At 42.1% G+C, this 14,064-nt stretch overlaps 1 long non-coding RNA gene across 1 annotated transcript in view; it reads left to right on the plus strand.

The window, feature by feature from the left end:
• Positions 1-13,544, plus strand: part of LOC133239136 (uncharacterized) — a 29,178-nt gene extending 15,634 nt beyond the window's left edge. Inside the window, exon 4 of the long non-coding RNA XR_009733733.1 lies at positions 10,106-13,544. This is a non-coding gene — a long non-coding RNA (uncharacterized LOC133239136). The remainder of the gene's footprint in view (positions 1-10,105) is intronic.
• Positions 13,545-14,064: the final 520 nt, after the last annotated feature.

Below are 14,064 nucleotides of genomic sequence, written 5' to 3' on the forward strand. Positions count from 1 at the left end.
GAGATCCAACCAGTCCATCCTAAAGGAGATCAGTCCTGGGTGTTCATTGGAAGGACTGATGCTGAGGCTGAAACTCCATTACTTTGGCCACTTCATGCAAAGAGTTGACTCATTGGAAAAGACCTTCTTGCTGGGAGAGATTGGGGGCAGGAGGAGAAGGGGATGACAGAGAATGAGATGGCTGGATGGCATCACCGACTCGATGCACATGATTTTGGATGTACTCCAGGAATTGGTGATGGACAGGGAGGCCTGGCGGGCTGCGGTTCATGGGGTCGCAGAGTCAGACACGACTGAGAGACTGAACTGAACTGAACTGAACAAGCTGGGGCTGTTCTTCAGGACATTATCCAAGGAGTTTACCAGTAGCCAGCGCTTCAGGTTCCTGCCCCATTAGCCCAGTTAAAATGAACTGTCTTTTTTTTTCCCCCCTAATTTATCGGCTGCACTGGGTCTTTGTTGCTGCATGAGTTTTTTCTAGTTGTGGCGAGCAGGGCCTATCTAGATGTGGTTCTTATTTAGGTGGCTTCTTATTTAGGTGGCTTCTCTTGTTGCAGAGCACAGGCTCTATAGTGAGGGCTTGGTGGCTCAGACAGTAAAACATCTGCCTGCAATGAGGAAGACCTGGGTTCCATCCCTGGGTTGGGAAGATACCCTGGAGAAGGAAATGAGAATCCACTCCAACACTCTTGCCTGGAAAATCCAATGGATGTGGGAGCCTGGTAGGCTACAGTCCCTGGCGTCACAAAGAGTCAGACACAACTGAGCGACTTCACTTTCCTAATAAGTAATTGTGGCTTAGAATAAAGATGCACAGGAAAAACCTCTTTCAGAATCTTCATGTTGTATTTATTGCATTTACCTTGTCCCAAAGCAGTTATACATGAAGAGAATTTCATGTTGAAATTCTCGGAAAGGAGTGGGATCTCAGAGCTGTTGAAAACCATGGAACTCTATGATATTCTTTGAGTACTCCTATGGCACTAGTTTATACTTCCCCATCAAAGTCAATATAAAATATTTAAATAGAAACCCTTTGAAGGCAGAGTCCAGTCTACCTCATCTTTGTATTCCGTGCTCCACACAAGGTGCCCAGTGAGTTTCCACGAACATTGAACAGTGATTGATAACACGACTTAGTGTAGCAGCAGTGAAGGCTCCGATTGGCATGTCCATCTCCAGATACCTACACCCTCTACGTCTGACAACCTGAGCAAATCACACCCACATTCAGAGGTCGTAAGTTTCTTTGGGAGTCCTGGGTGATTCATGAAAGCACATGTCTATTATTTAGTTAATCTGTTTATTGAGTATTTTCATGTTGGGCAGTATCCCAGGTGCTGAGGATCAAAAGATAAACAAGACACAAAGCTGTTTTGTGTCTTGCAAAAAAAGGGGCATATTTCTTTTACACTAAAAACATGACTCATTTCATAACATTTATGTGTACATTCAACTTGCCAGAAATATATCTATTACTTACAGATCTGTACATCTAGAGTCAAACAAACAAAAAAGTACTCAAAATCTATCACTTACCTATATAGAAAGTACATCTCATCTTTGCAAATGAATTGAGCACACATAAATAGGCAGCTGTAGCAAAGCTGAAATGATAAATACAGCTACTTTTCCAAAAATGATTGAAGTTCCAGATCTATTTTATCACTTGCCAGGCACATAAACTTGTACAAGTTATCTGTAAAAGGGGTGAATGAAATTTGTCCCACGTTACTATAGTCCCAGCATTCAGCCTATAGTAAATACACAATAAATATTTCTTAAGTAAATCACTGAATAAACATGTATCTTATCTATGTTATAAAACGTCTTCTTATTTTCTTAGAATATAAAAAACCCTGGGAGATCATCCTCTGGAACGGAAGGATGAAAGTGTGAAATCACTTTCATTCAACAAATAGTTTTTGAGCACTTAATCAGTTCAGTCACTCAGTCATGTCCGACTCTTTGCGACCCCATGAACTGCAGCATGCCAGGCCTCCCTGTCCATCACCAACTCCCGGAGTCCACCCAAACCCATGTCCATCGAGTCAGTGATGCCATCCAGCCATCTCATCCTCTGTCGTCCTCTTCTCCTCCTGCCCTCAACCTTTCCCAGCAAGAGGGTCTTTTCCAATGAGTCAGCTCTTTGCAGCAGGTGGCCAAAGTATTGGAATTTCAACTTCAACATCAATCCTTCCAATGAACACCCAGGACTGATCTTTAGGATGCACTGGTTGGATCTCCTTGCAGTCCAAGGGACTCTCAAGAGTCTTCTCCAACACCACAGTTCAAAAGCATCAATTCTTCAGCACTCAGCTTTCTTTATAGTCCAACTCTCACATCCATACATGACCACTGGAAAAACCATAGCCTTGACTAGATGGACCTTTGTTGACAAAGTAATGTCTCTACTTTTGAATATGCTGTCTAGGTTGGTCATAACTTTCTTTCCAAGGAGTAAGCGTCTTTTAATTTCATGGCTGCAGTCACCATCTGCAGTGATTTTGGAGCCCCCCAAAAATAAAGTCAGCCACTGTTTCCACTGTTTCTCCATCTATTTGCCATGAAGTGATGGGACCAGATGCCATGATCTTCGTTTTCTGAATGTTGAGCTTTAAGCCAACTTTTTCACTCTCCTCTTTCACTTTCATCAAGAGGCTGTTTAGTTCCTCTTCACTTTCTGCCATAAGGGTGGTGTCATCTGCATATCTGAGGTTATTGATATTTCTCCCGGCAATCTTGATTCCAGCTTGTGCTTTATCCAGCCCAGCGTTTCTCATGATGTACTCTGCATATAAGTTAAATAAGTAGGGTAACAATATACAGCCTTGATGTACTCCTTTTCCTATTTGGAACCAGTCTGTTGTTTCATGTCCAGTTCTAACTGTTGCTTCCTGACCTACACTTAATATAACACATATAGTACATGCCAGATTCTGTGCTGAGCTCCATGGATCAAGTCTCCTGGTGGAGGAAGGCAAATTATGAGATTATTTCAGAAATGCAAGTAATATCTAGAGTATTGTCGTTGTCAAAAAGAATACAAATGATATGCAGTCTGGCTCTGAAATTGCATCATTTTTCCTCATGAGTAGCAACTGGTAAGAGTGCCAACTTTGAAAATGATCCTGTTTTCATCTATAGTAATTTTGCTTTTCTCTTTCTTCTAATCCTCTTTGTATTTTCTCTCTCTATATATATTTTTGGTCAAGCCACATGCATTGAAATAATCCTTTTCAAGGATAACTTTCAAATATGTTTTATAACCAGCAGTTCAGGCAACAACGTCACACAGGTCATGGTGCTGAAGCCCAGGTCTGGGTGTCCCTTGATGTTCTGCATATTACCTCTTTAGACACAAAGAGATTACGAAGAGATTCTGAGAAAGGTCCTGAGGAGGGGTGGGGCTGCAGTGGCAGATGATGGAAGGATTTGGGCTCAGGATAGTATCTACCTACCCAAGCTATAAGGTAGTATTTCAACACCATAAATGGCACTGCCATGCCAGATGCAAAATGAAGCTTCTGCATAGTTAGTGTCTGGCTACGGCAGAGCTTCATGTAATGCGAAGCTTTAAGAATGTTTGCTCTGCTTCCATATACTCTGCAAAATGAAAACAATCACCATTAGGACCCATATTTCAAAGGAGCCATGCATGGACTTGCATATAAACTCTTGGCTTTTTATTAAAATGACAGCTTCTAGTTTGTGTTATACATAAAGTTGGGTAGAAATCACAGAGTCTTTGCTGTTTCCTATTCTCCCTGGAAATAGTGTTTTAAACTTTCTATGCCAACTTTCCTACTGTTTACACCCATGGACCTAGTCCCGTGGATTTCCCAAAACAGCAAGTAGTGCACTCAAAGTACTAAGAAGCTAACATTTCAGTTATGATTATATCCTGTTTATGTGAATTGTTACTTATTTAAAAAGTAGTCTGGGTTGCTTCTGGTTGTTTGGAGTAGGAGGAAGAATGAAGGAAAACAGGAATAACCTTGTTTGCCTTTAGTTCCAAAGGGGAGGCTCGTTTCACTATAAAGAATTGGGTAATACTGGAGGAATCAAGGGGAGGCCCCCTTGGAAGGTGGTGTTCCTGAGACAGAGAAATGAGAACAGCAAGGGCAACGAGGCCTCTCCATGAAGACAGGCAGCCTGGTGGGCAGTGGAGGAAAAGTCCACTGAGCACTCATCCATGAGTGGCCAGGAGGACAAGAAATAATTCTGAGGAAAAATAAGGCAGAAAATGATCTTGACTCACTTGGACTTCTGGTTTTGTCCCATATTAATGGTCATTGTAATCTTGAGTCATTAAGTGCAATGAAAAGATTTTTGAGGTGCTGACAAAATGAAGAAAATGGGAATTGGACCTATTGAAATAAAGTGATTGTTCCTTTCTTTCTCCCTTCTCCCTTCCCTGTTGTTTTCTTCCCTTTCTTCCCACTTCCTCCCATTCTTCTTCCTTTCCTTTTTCCCTCTTCGTCTCCCTTCTCTCTCTTTCCTCTGAGGGAAGGAAAGGGCTGTGTTCAGTTGACTCTCATGAGGCTTAACTCAAAAGTCCATCTGGTTTCTCTAGAAATTAAATCTCATTAGGAGCCAATGTGTCTCTACCACAGATAACTAATCCCTTGAACAGATCCCTTTCCAAAATTGCAAAATTAGAAAGACTTTCCCATTTGTCAGCCCTATTCATGCCTCTCTCCCTAACCCCTACCCAAACACACACGTGAAGATGCTGCTGTTGCTGCTGCTAAGTCGCTTCAGTCGTGTCCAACTCTGTGCGACCCCATAGATGGCAGCCCACCAGGCTCCCCCGTCCCTGGGATTCTCCAGGCAAGAACACTGGAGTGGGTTGCCATTTCCTTCTCCAATGCATGAAAGTGAAAAGTGAAAGTGAAGTTGCTCAGTCGTGTCCAACTCTTAGCGACCCCACAGACTGCGGCCCACCAGGCTCCTCTGTCCATGGGATTTTCCAGGCAAGAGTGCTGGAGTGGGGTGCCATTGCCTTCTCCGATGTGAAGATGACCTTCAGGTATAAAACTAAGCTAAGAAGAAATCCATGACCTGCTCATTTTTAGAATAGAACAGATCATCAATGCTCTCACCACTGTTTTCATATTTTCTAGTGTAATACCTATCATAAAAGAGGCATTCAGAGGAAAAAAAAATTCTTGAATAAATTATGACAAACTCATAAATATAGTCTACATACAGAGAGTCTAAATATGGACTTTCTTCAGTGTCATATTTCCATGGAACAGCGTCAGTTTCCTGGTTAGTTTCACAATAAAATTAATTGCCTTTATCAAGTTTTATCATTTTTACAACAGACATCTATTTGATAAGTAGTGAGCAGAGAGTCAGATTCATTCATTTTCTTTTCAGCAAGCATTAATCATGTCAAGTACTGTGTGCCAAATACAACTGTAAACAAGATAGAGTCTGCTGGTGTCCTGGAAGAGCTTACCTTCTATTGGATTACTTAAGCAGCTCAGATTGGGAACGGGCCAGACTCTCCAGAGCTAAGTGATTCTCTCCAATGTATTATTCAAAATTTTCATTACTACACATTGTGGATAGTCACTGTCTCTAGCTGAAAACTGCAGAAGTGAAAGTCATGAACACTCAACTTAGACTGCAAGTACATCGAAGCAACTAGCACCTCTAAAGCAGCTAGGAAGCTGGTTTTACCTTCCAGAATCAGTGTCACTTCCTTATACCGAGCAAGTGATATTGCTTTAATGTGCATCTTTTTAGCCCCTAAAAAAATAATTTGGAGCTTAAAATTTACTCTTCCCCACCCCCCCCAATAGCAATAATTAAAGAAAACCCTAAAGCTCGGACAACTGACAAATATTCAGTAATATGCATGCTATGACTTATTTTTCCCAGGAGTGAGCATAAATTTGCACTGTTTTTACCACATTCGTAGGTCCAGTTTTCTCTGTTAAACAATGGCTAACATGAGAAAATCCGTTCATGGGTGTGGTTCATGGCCTGGAACATGGTCAAGGAGCTACCCCCATGGGACTGGCAATTACTTGTGGTGAGTCTGGAATCACAGTGCAATCTGTTCCTGGGCCCACACTCGGACAGGCCTTGCCCAAGGAATTGTCTGTGTGTGCAACACACGGGAAGGAATTAAGACAGGCTGGAACCTGGGACCTGGAACCCTTTGCTGTAAAGCTTGCACCTGGAGAAACATCTACTCAAACTACAAAATACAAAGAAACTACAAGAGACTAAAAATACTTGTGCCTGTGCAGCTGGGGCAGTTTCTGGACAAAAGATACAAAAAGACCCAAAACTCCAACTGCCAATTCTGAAGAGCCAGTAGCATAAGCAGGGTACTGCACATGCCCTTTGCACTCAGTACCACCCAGTTCAGTTCAGTTCATTTCAGTCACTCAGTCGTGTCCAACTCTTTGGGACTCCATGAATTGCAGCACCCCTGGCCTCCCTGTCCATCACCATCTCCCGGAGTTCACTCGAATTCACGTCCACCAAGTCAGTGATGCCATCCAGCCATCTCATCCTCTGTCATCCCCTTCTCCTACTGCTCCAAATCCCTCCCAACATCAGAGTCTTTTCCAATGAGTCAACTCTTTGCATGAGGTGGCCAAAGTATTGGAGTTTCAGCTTTAGCATCATTCCTTCCAAAGAATACTCAGGACTGATCTCCTTCAGAATGGACTGGTTGGATCTCCTTGCAGTCCAAGGGACTCTCAAGAGTCTTCTCCAACACCACAGTTCAAAAGCATTGATTCTTCCGCGCTCAGCTTTCTTCACAGTCCAACTCTCACATCCATACATGACTACTGGAAAAACCATAGCCCTGACTAGATGGACCTTTGTTGGCAAAGTAATGTCTCTGCTTTTCAATATGCTATCTAGGTTGGTCATAATTTTCCTTCCAAGGAGTAGGCGTCTTTTAATTTCATGGCTGCAGTCACCATCTGCAGTGATTTTGGAGCCCAGAAAAATAAAGTCTGACACAGTTTCCACTGTTTCCTCATCTATTTCCCATGAAGTGGTGGGACCGGATGCCATGATCTTCGTTTTCTGAATGTTGAGCTTTAAGCCAACTTTTTCACTCTCCACTTTCACTTTCATCAAGAGGCTTTTTAGTTCCTCTTCAGTTTCTGCCATAAGGGTGGTGTCATCTGCATATCTGAGGTTATCAATATTTCTCCCAGCAATCTTGATTCCAGCTTGTGCTTCTTCCAGCCCAGCGTTTCTCCTGATGTACTCTGTATAGAAGTTAAATAAACAGGGTGACAATATACAGCCTTGACGAACTCCTTTTCCTATTTGGAACCAGTCTGTTGTTCCATGTCCAGTTCTAACTGTTGCTTCCTGACCTGCATACAGGTTTCTCGAGAGGCAGGTCAGGTGGTTTAGTATTCCCATCTCTTTCAGAATTTTCCACAGTTTACTGTGATCCACACAGTCAAAGGCTTTGGCATAGTCAATAAAGCAGAAATAGATGTTTTTCTGGAATTCTCTTGCTTCTTCGATGATCCAGCAGATGTTGGCAATTTGGTCTCTGGTTCCTCTGCCTTTTCTAAAACCAGCTTGAACATCTGGAAGTTCAGGGTTCACATATTGCTGCAGCCTGGCTTGGAGAATTTTGAGCATTACTTTACTAGTGTGTGAGATGAGTGCAACTGTGAGGTAGTTTGGGCATTCTTTGGCATTGCCTTTCTTTGGGATTGGAATGAAAACTGACCTTTTCCAGTCCTGTGGCCACTGCTGAGTTTTCCAAATTTGCTGGCATATTGAGTGCAGCACTTTCACAGCATCATCTTTCAGGATTTGAAAGAGCTCAACTGGAATTTAATCACCTCCACTAGCTTTGTTTGTAGTGATGCTTTCTAAGGCCCACTTGACTTCACATTCCAGGATGTCTGGCTCTAGGTGAGTGATCACACCATTGTGATTATCTTGGGTGTGAAGATGTTTTTTGTACAGTTCTTCTGTGTATTCTTGCCATCTCTTCTTAATATCTTCTGCTTCTATTAGGTCCGTACCATTTCTGCCCTTTATTGAGCCCATCTTTGCATGAAATGTGCCCTTGGTATCTCTGATTTTCTTGACGAGATCTCTAGTCTTTCCCATTCTGTTGTTTTCCTCTATTTCTTTGCATTGATCGCTGAAGAAGGCTTTCTTATCTCTTCTTGCTATTCTTTGGAACTCTGCATTCAGATGCTTATATCTTTCCTTTTCTCCTTTGCATTTTGCTTTTCTTCTTTTCACAGCTATTTGAAAGGCCTCCCCAACAGCCATTTTGCTTTTTTGCATTTCTTTTCCATGGGGATGGTCTTGATCCCTGTCTCCTGTACAATACCACTCAAGGGGTAGACAAAAGACCTAAGCTACCCACTCCCACCCAACTCCTGGACATACCTCTACCCTCACCCTGTAAAGGAACCAGCTTGCCCCTCCCTCAGAGAGTGAGCAAGGGAATCTGTTGTATTTTTTGCTCTCTGGGAGAGAGATTGCCTTGGTTCCTTTACAGGGTGAGGGTAAGGGTGTGTCCAGCTGCAGGGCCTTGCCTGAGTTTCTTGTGTGGCTTCTGGTCAATGTCTATTGATTGTGGAAGGTCAAGAATCCTGGTTGGTATCAGAATGGCTTCAGACCAGATCAAAACAAACAAACGATTAAAAACCATTATGGTTAGAGTTTTTTATGAAATTATTGAACCAAAAAAGAACATCCAAGATCAAGAAGCTGGGACTGTTGAGGCCAAAAATTTTTAATAAATAAACAATAAGGGGATGAGGGTACAAGGGAAAGTCAGTAATCCAATATCAGAGCTAGGTACCAATCCTGCCAACCAAAAGTGTCCAGGTGTACTGATGCACAGTTAAATGTGCAAATGTCTAAGGATGGGTTTGTGAACATTGAGCATGTTCTAAACTTCTTGTGCCCTGACACAAAATGGCATCACAGATGTATGTAGAAAGAATGGAACCAAAACAGTGTAGCCAGTTTGGATGGATTATTTGACTTTTCTGGGGGGAAATTTGCACTCAGTATCCCATTCTTTTTTTTTTTTAATAACAGCGGCGCCGCAGTCACCGCTGCCGCCTGCGCTCGCTCCGAAGCAGCCCCTCACCGGAAGTGAAACCGAAACGGAGCCGAGCGCCTGACTGAGGCAGTATCCCATTCTTAATTGCTGAACTTCCAAGTTCCTATCTTCTCCTTTTCCTAGAGTAAGTTATAACCATTGTAATCATGAAGAAGGCTCTTAATCCATTTTTGTCCCTTTTTTTGAGCTCTGAATATCGTTTGAAATGGTGGTAAAAGGACAGAATAATCTAAATAAGTGTGACTATCTGGAGGTCAATAGTGCTGTCAATCACTCAGATGCTTAAATAAATCTAGATTTTATTTTCCAGGCCAAGAACATATCAAGATGATTTAGTGTATTTTCCCTCTGTGTGTGTGGAATCATGTGTGTGTCAAATCAAACATTGAGCACATTAATCAAATTTTTTTTAAAGAAATGGAAAATAATATATCCCTCTTCATCAAGATTCCCAAGACATCTAACCCCTAGGAATAATTTTAAATTTAACTTAATATACAAATTCCCAAGGAAAAATCTCCTCCAAATGAATTTGTTCAAAACATGTCTTCTGACATTTCATCCATTTAGAGAGGCTTATGAGGAAGCGGGAGTTGGTGATGGACAGGGAGGCCTGGCGTGCTGCGATTCATGGGGTCGCAAAGAGTTGGACACGACTGAGCGACTGAACTGAACTGAACTGAACTGATGAGGAAGCTTGATTGAGCAAGCTTTAGATAGATAAGGCATCTTCATTCTCTGATAAAGACCCAAATCAACAAGCCACCAAATAAATAAAAAGGAAGATAAAGCTGTGTTAGATGAATCAGCAGCCCCTAGTCTTACACTTGAATGTGCCTTAAGACTTCAGTTGAAAACATCATTGTAAATGTTTCCTGGCTGCTTCAGTTACAATCCAATTGGGTTTCTCCCATGACTTTGTTACAGCACATGTCACTTTGTTATATAGCTATTTGCACATGTGGCAGAAATTTATTCCAAAGTACTAATAGCTGTATTCTCCACTTCCTACAGCTCCTCTCCCTCAAAGTCTAAGGTTGGCCTGGCCCTTTCCTTGTTCAAGAAACCACTGGAGGGTCATCCGATGCCTGAGGGGAAGATTTCAGGGCAAAACCACAAAAGAACCATCTCTGGGTTATGAATTTAAAAACTGAGAGGATGGGCTAAAACTGAAAGATTTGGAAGATAGATGAATTACTTTCTCCTTCTCCTATTATCTACCAGGCCAAGAAAATACTCTGTGGACCTGGGAAAGAGGAGAAGAAAGATATGCCAGGAAATGAGAATAAAGGAATAAGCAGAGAAGAGTGAAGTCAACATGAAGATATGATCCACCTTCATATGGGGAGAAAAAACACTGGCAGAGGGACTAGAAATCACGAGTAAAGTGGTGTTGTGTGAGTCAAGGAGTGGAAGGAAAAGGAGACTGTGATCAGAGAATGGTTCACTCATTTTTCTGCCGTAGAACATTCCCAATAGGTGTAAAGAGCAGGTATGGCCACAGGTGCATAGAGGAAAATGAAAACAAAGGCCACTGCATAGAGAATATCAAGGAATACTGACATGAGGGGACGACCTGAGTAATTGCACTACCATCTTATTTACACAGCAAAAGGGTCTCCATCCTGCCTGTGAGTGGGATGCCAGCTCTCCACTGATGGCACAGCAGGGCAGAAAGGATTTGCCTCATTGAAACAGACACTGTCCTCCCCATAAAACAATACAGTGATGCAATGTAAAGAAAGTAGAGTGGGACGCGACAGTGAGTGAATCTTCTAGCCTCATGAGGAAAGTTAATGATGCAATCAGGGAAGGGTAGAGCAGCTGTGCTGGAAGACAGCTGAGGGCGGAGAAGTGAGTCATGGTAACTCTTCATGAAAGGCCACCAGGCTCTCACCACCTGCCCTCAGCCGGGGCTGGCCGAAGCTCTAAAAGTGTCCAAGGAGGCGACCCAGTTCCAAAGACCATATCACTTGTGGCAAACTGCAGCCTCTCTCCCTAAGTGTTTCTGGAAGCGTGGGAACAAACATCATCTCTGGCCTCCGGAAGAACGTGCTACGGCTGAATTGCTTTCAGTCTTGGAAGTTGCTGGCGTCAGAGACTCTTATTTTCTCCAGTAATTAGAGTGCATTCAAATCAAGGCACGCCTTTTTCCTCAGCTTTTCGTTTCCTCAAACGTAGGCGATCAAACCTCTCCCACACACCTGTCTCCGCTCAACTGAGCCAGGCCGCCTCAGGAGGCGGATGCTGGCAGCTCCCATTTGTTAGCATCAATGCTCATCAGCAAAATTCCTTTTGTCGCACACTGTAACTTATTCACATGTCCCAGGGATTGGGGCATGACATCTTGGGGTGGGGCAGGCATTATTTTGTCTAGCACACTCAGCTTCCTTTATCTGTAAAGTGAGAGTAATAATACTACCTACCTTGCAGAATTAATACACACACATTGCTTTGGACAGTGTTTGACACTCATAAGTTACAGCTTATTGTTGGCAGAGTCGTACCCAGGTGAGATCCAGGAGGAGGGAGAAGATGGGGGAAAGGACTGTGTTTTACAGCTCTGGGCAAAGAAAATGCTACGAAGCTCAGAGCTAGGTCAATCTGAATTTGAATCCTTGTTTCATCCCTGATAGCTTCATCACCTTAGAAAATGAACATTTTTTGAGCCTCAATTTCTTCATCTGGAAAAAGGAGACAGTAATATTCAGCTTGCTACTGCTAAGTCACCTCAGTCGTGTCCGACTCTGTGTGACCCCATAGATGGCAGCCACCAGGCTCCCCATCCCTGGCATTCTCCAGGCAAGAACACTGGAGTTTATAACTTCCCTGGTAGCTTAGATGGTAAAGAATTTGCCTGTAATACAGGAGATGCATGTTCGATCCCTGGGTCAGGAAGATACCCTGGAGAAGGGAATGGCTGCCCACTCCAGAATTCTTGCCTGGAGAATTTCATGCACACAGGAGTCTAGCGAGCTACAGTCCATGGGGTTGCAAAGAGTCAGACACGACTGAGAGACTAACACTGGACACAGTCTATGGCAAGACTGCATGTATAAAATGCCTGGTAAATGACAGTACATGATCAGGTAATAAGTCCACTTGTCCCCCCCGCCCCTTATTTTTTTTCTTATATAAGTGCCATGTCCTGGGGTCTGTGACAGTGCGGAACATAACGTGTCATCTTATATTCTACTATGAAGTCACTAAGATTATAATAGAGTCATGATTTTTTTCCTGCAAGTTGACTTTTAATCTTTCATTCTTTCCCAATGAGTTCTACTTCCTTGTATTATTTTGGTTTCCGTCTCCATTCATTAGAAAATATTTACCATGGAAAGACAAATTCTTGGGAATACTAGATTCTGGAACCCCTAATAAGAATGCTAGATATTAGCATGGTCAAACTCATACAGTGTGCACCCCAGGGTTTTTGAATCATTCACTGTTTTTGAAATTACCCTTCACATGTGTAAAGTAACTCAATACAAATCCAGATAGACATAAGACTGGTTCCTGGAAAGATCATGTAATCTTGGTCCTTGAGAAATCCAAGCATGATATACCCAAAGATATTTAATTATGATTGATTATCTTCCACATATTCCTCATGTATGTATTAACAATCTAGTAGGACAGTAATTCTCAAATTTTGCTACCCATTGGAATCACTTGGGAGTCTTTAAAAAATACAGGTTTTTCTTTGCCACTTTCAAAGAGTGCAACTTAATACAGGATTTGACCTGAGCACAGTGTTTTTCCCAGATGATTTTAATGTTCAGCAAAGTTTGGAAACTGCTGTCTGAAGCTAGTACCTACCCAGGAGTCATTACACAAAAGACATGTGTTTATATGTTATTCAGCTTGAGTTTCACCAATTCATTCAATAAATATTTGTATACAGAGAGATACTGCATTGTTAAAATGTATTATTTTTAGTAGTACTAATTCATCGGACGTGACCGAAGCGACTTAGCATGCAATTCATCTGTATTTTCTTTCATAATTAGTAAGAGCGCCCCCACTCAAGGTGGAGCATAGAATTTGTTAAGTCAAATGAACAAATTTTTTGGTAAAAGGTAAGTATTACAAACTATACGACAGAATAGCCTGTATCTCTTTTGTTTTTCTCTCTTAGGACACTCTGCTTTTAGCCACATACCAAAGTACAAAAGCAAGCCAAGTGGAGGGCTATCTGCATGTGTGTGTGTGTTCACACATGTATATGTGTATATATTTCTGTCCAGGGACAGCCAGGCTTACCTGGGGCTTGTAAAAGACACAATGACACAATTCTGTGTCACATTCACCTCATCTGCTACTAACCTCAATCCCCTTTTACCTTTCATGTCTCTCTCCTCATCCCTACTCTTTGTGGAAATAGCAGAGCATCCATCACACTGCGGGTTATGGAATAAGTGCCCACATTTTTAAGATTTATTTATTTGACTGGGCGTGGTGGCAGAATACAGTTGGAAGACATTTAATACGGAGCCAAAAGGACCCACTAATATAAATATTTGCCTTTAGCATTAGCTAAAGGGTTAGCATTAGCTAACCTGGCTACTTAGGGGAATCATTGGAAGAACTTAAAAAAACAAAACACTAATGCCAATGCCAGGGTCCCATCTAAACAAATAGATTCTGTTTCCATCGTTTTGAGTGGAGTCCAAATTTAGGGCATTCATATTTTGCTGTATTCTTCTTCTCCTTTCCTCCCTTCCTCCTCCTCCTCTTTCTCCTCTCCTCACTTCTTCCTCAAAGCTCCTTAGGTAACAGTAATATAGAACTTGATATCAGAGCTGGAAGGAAAAAGTAATATATTCCTAGGCAATGACGGTCAAGGAAGGAAACATTACCACCAATATGTGAATGCAATAACCTGCACAGATACAGCATAAAACAAATGCAAGCGCATTCATTAGATTAATCATATGAGGTCATTGCTTCTGTGTATGATCTGTTTAAATTAA

Source organism: Bos javanicus, chromosome 26, assembly GCF_032452875.1.
Source record: "Bos javanicus breed banteng chromosome 26, ARS-OSU_banteng_1.0, whole genome shotgun sequence".
In the NCBI taxonomy this organism is placed as follows: domain Eukaryota; kingdom Metazoa; phylum Chordata; class Mammalia; order Artiodactyla; family Bovidae; genus Bos; species Bos javanicus.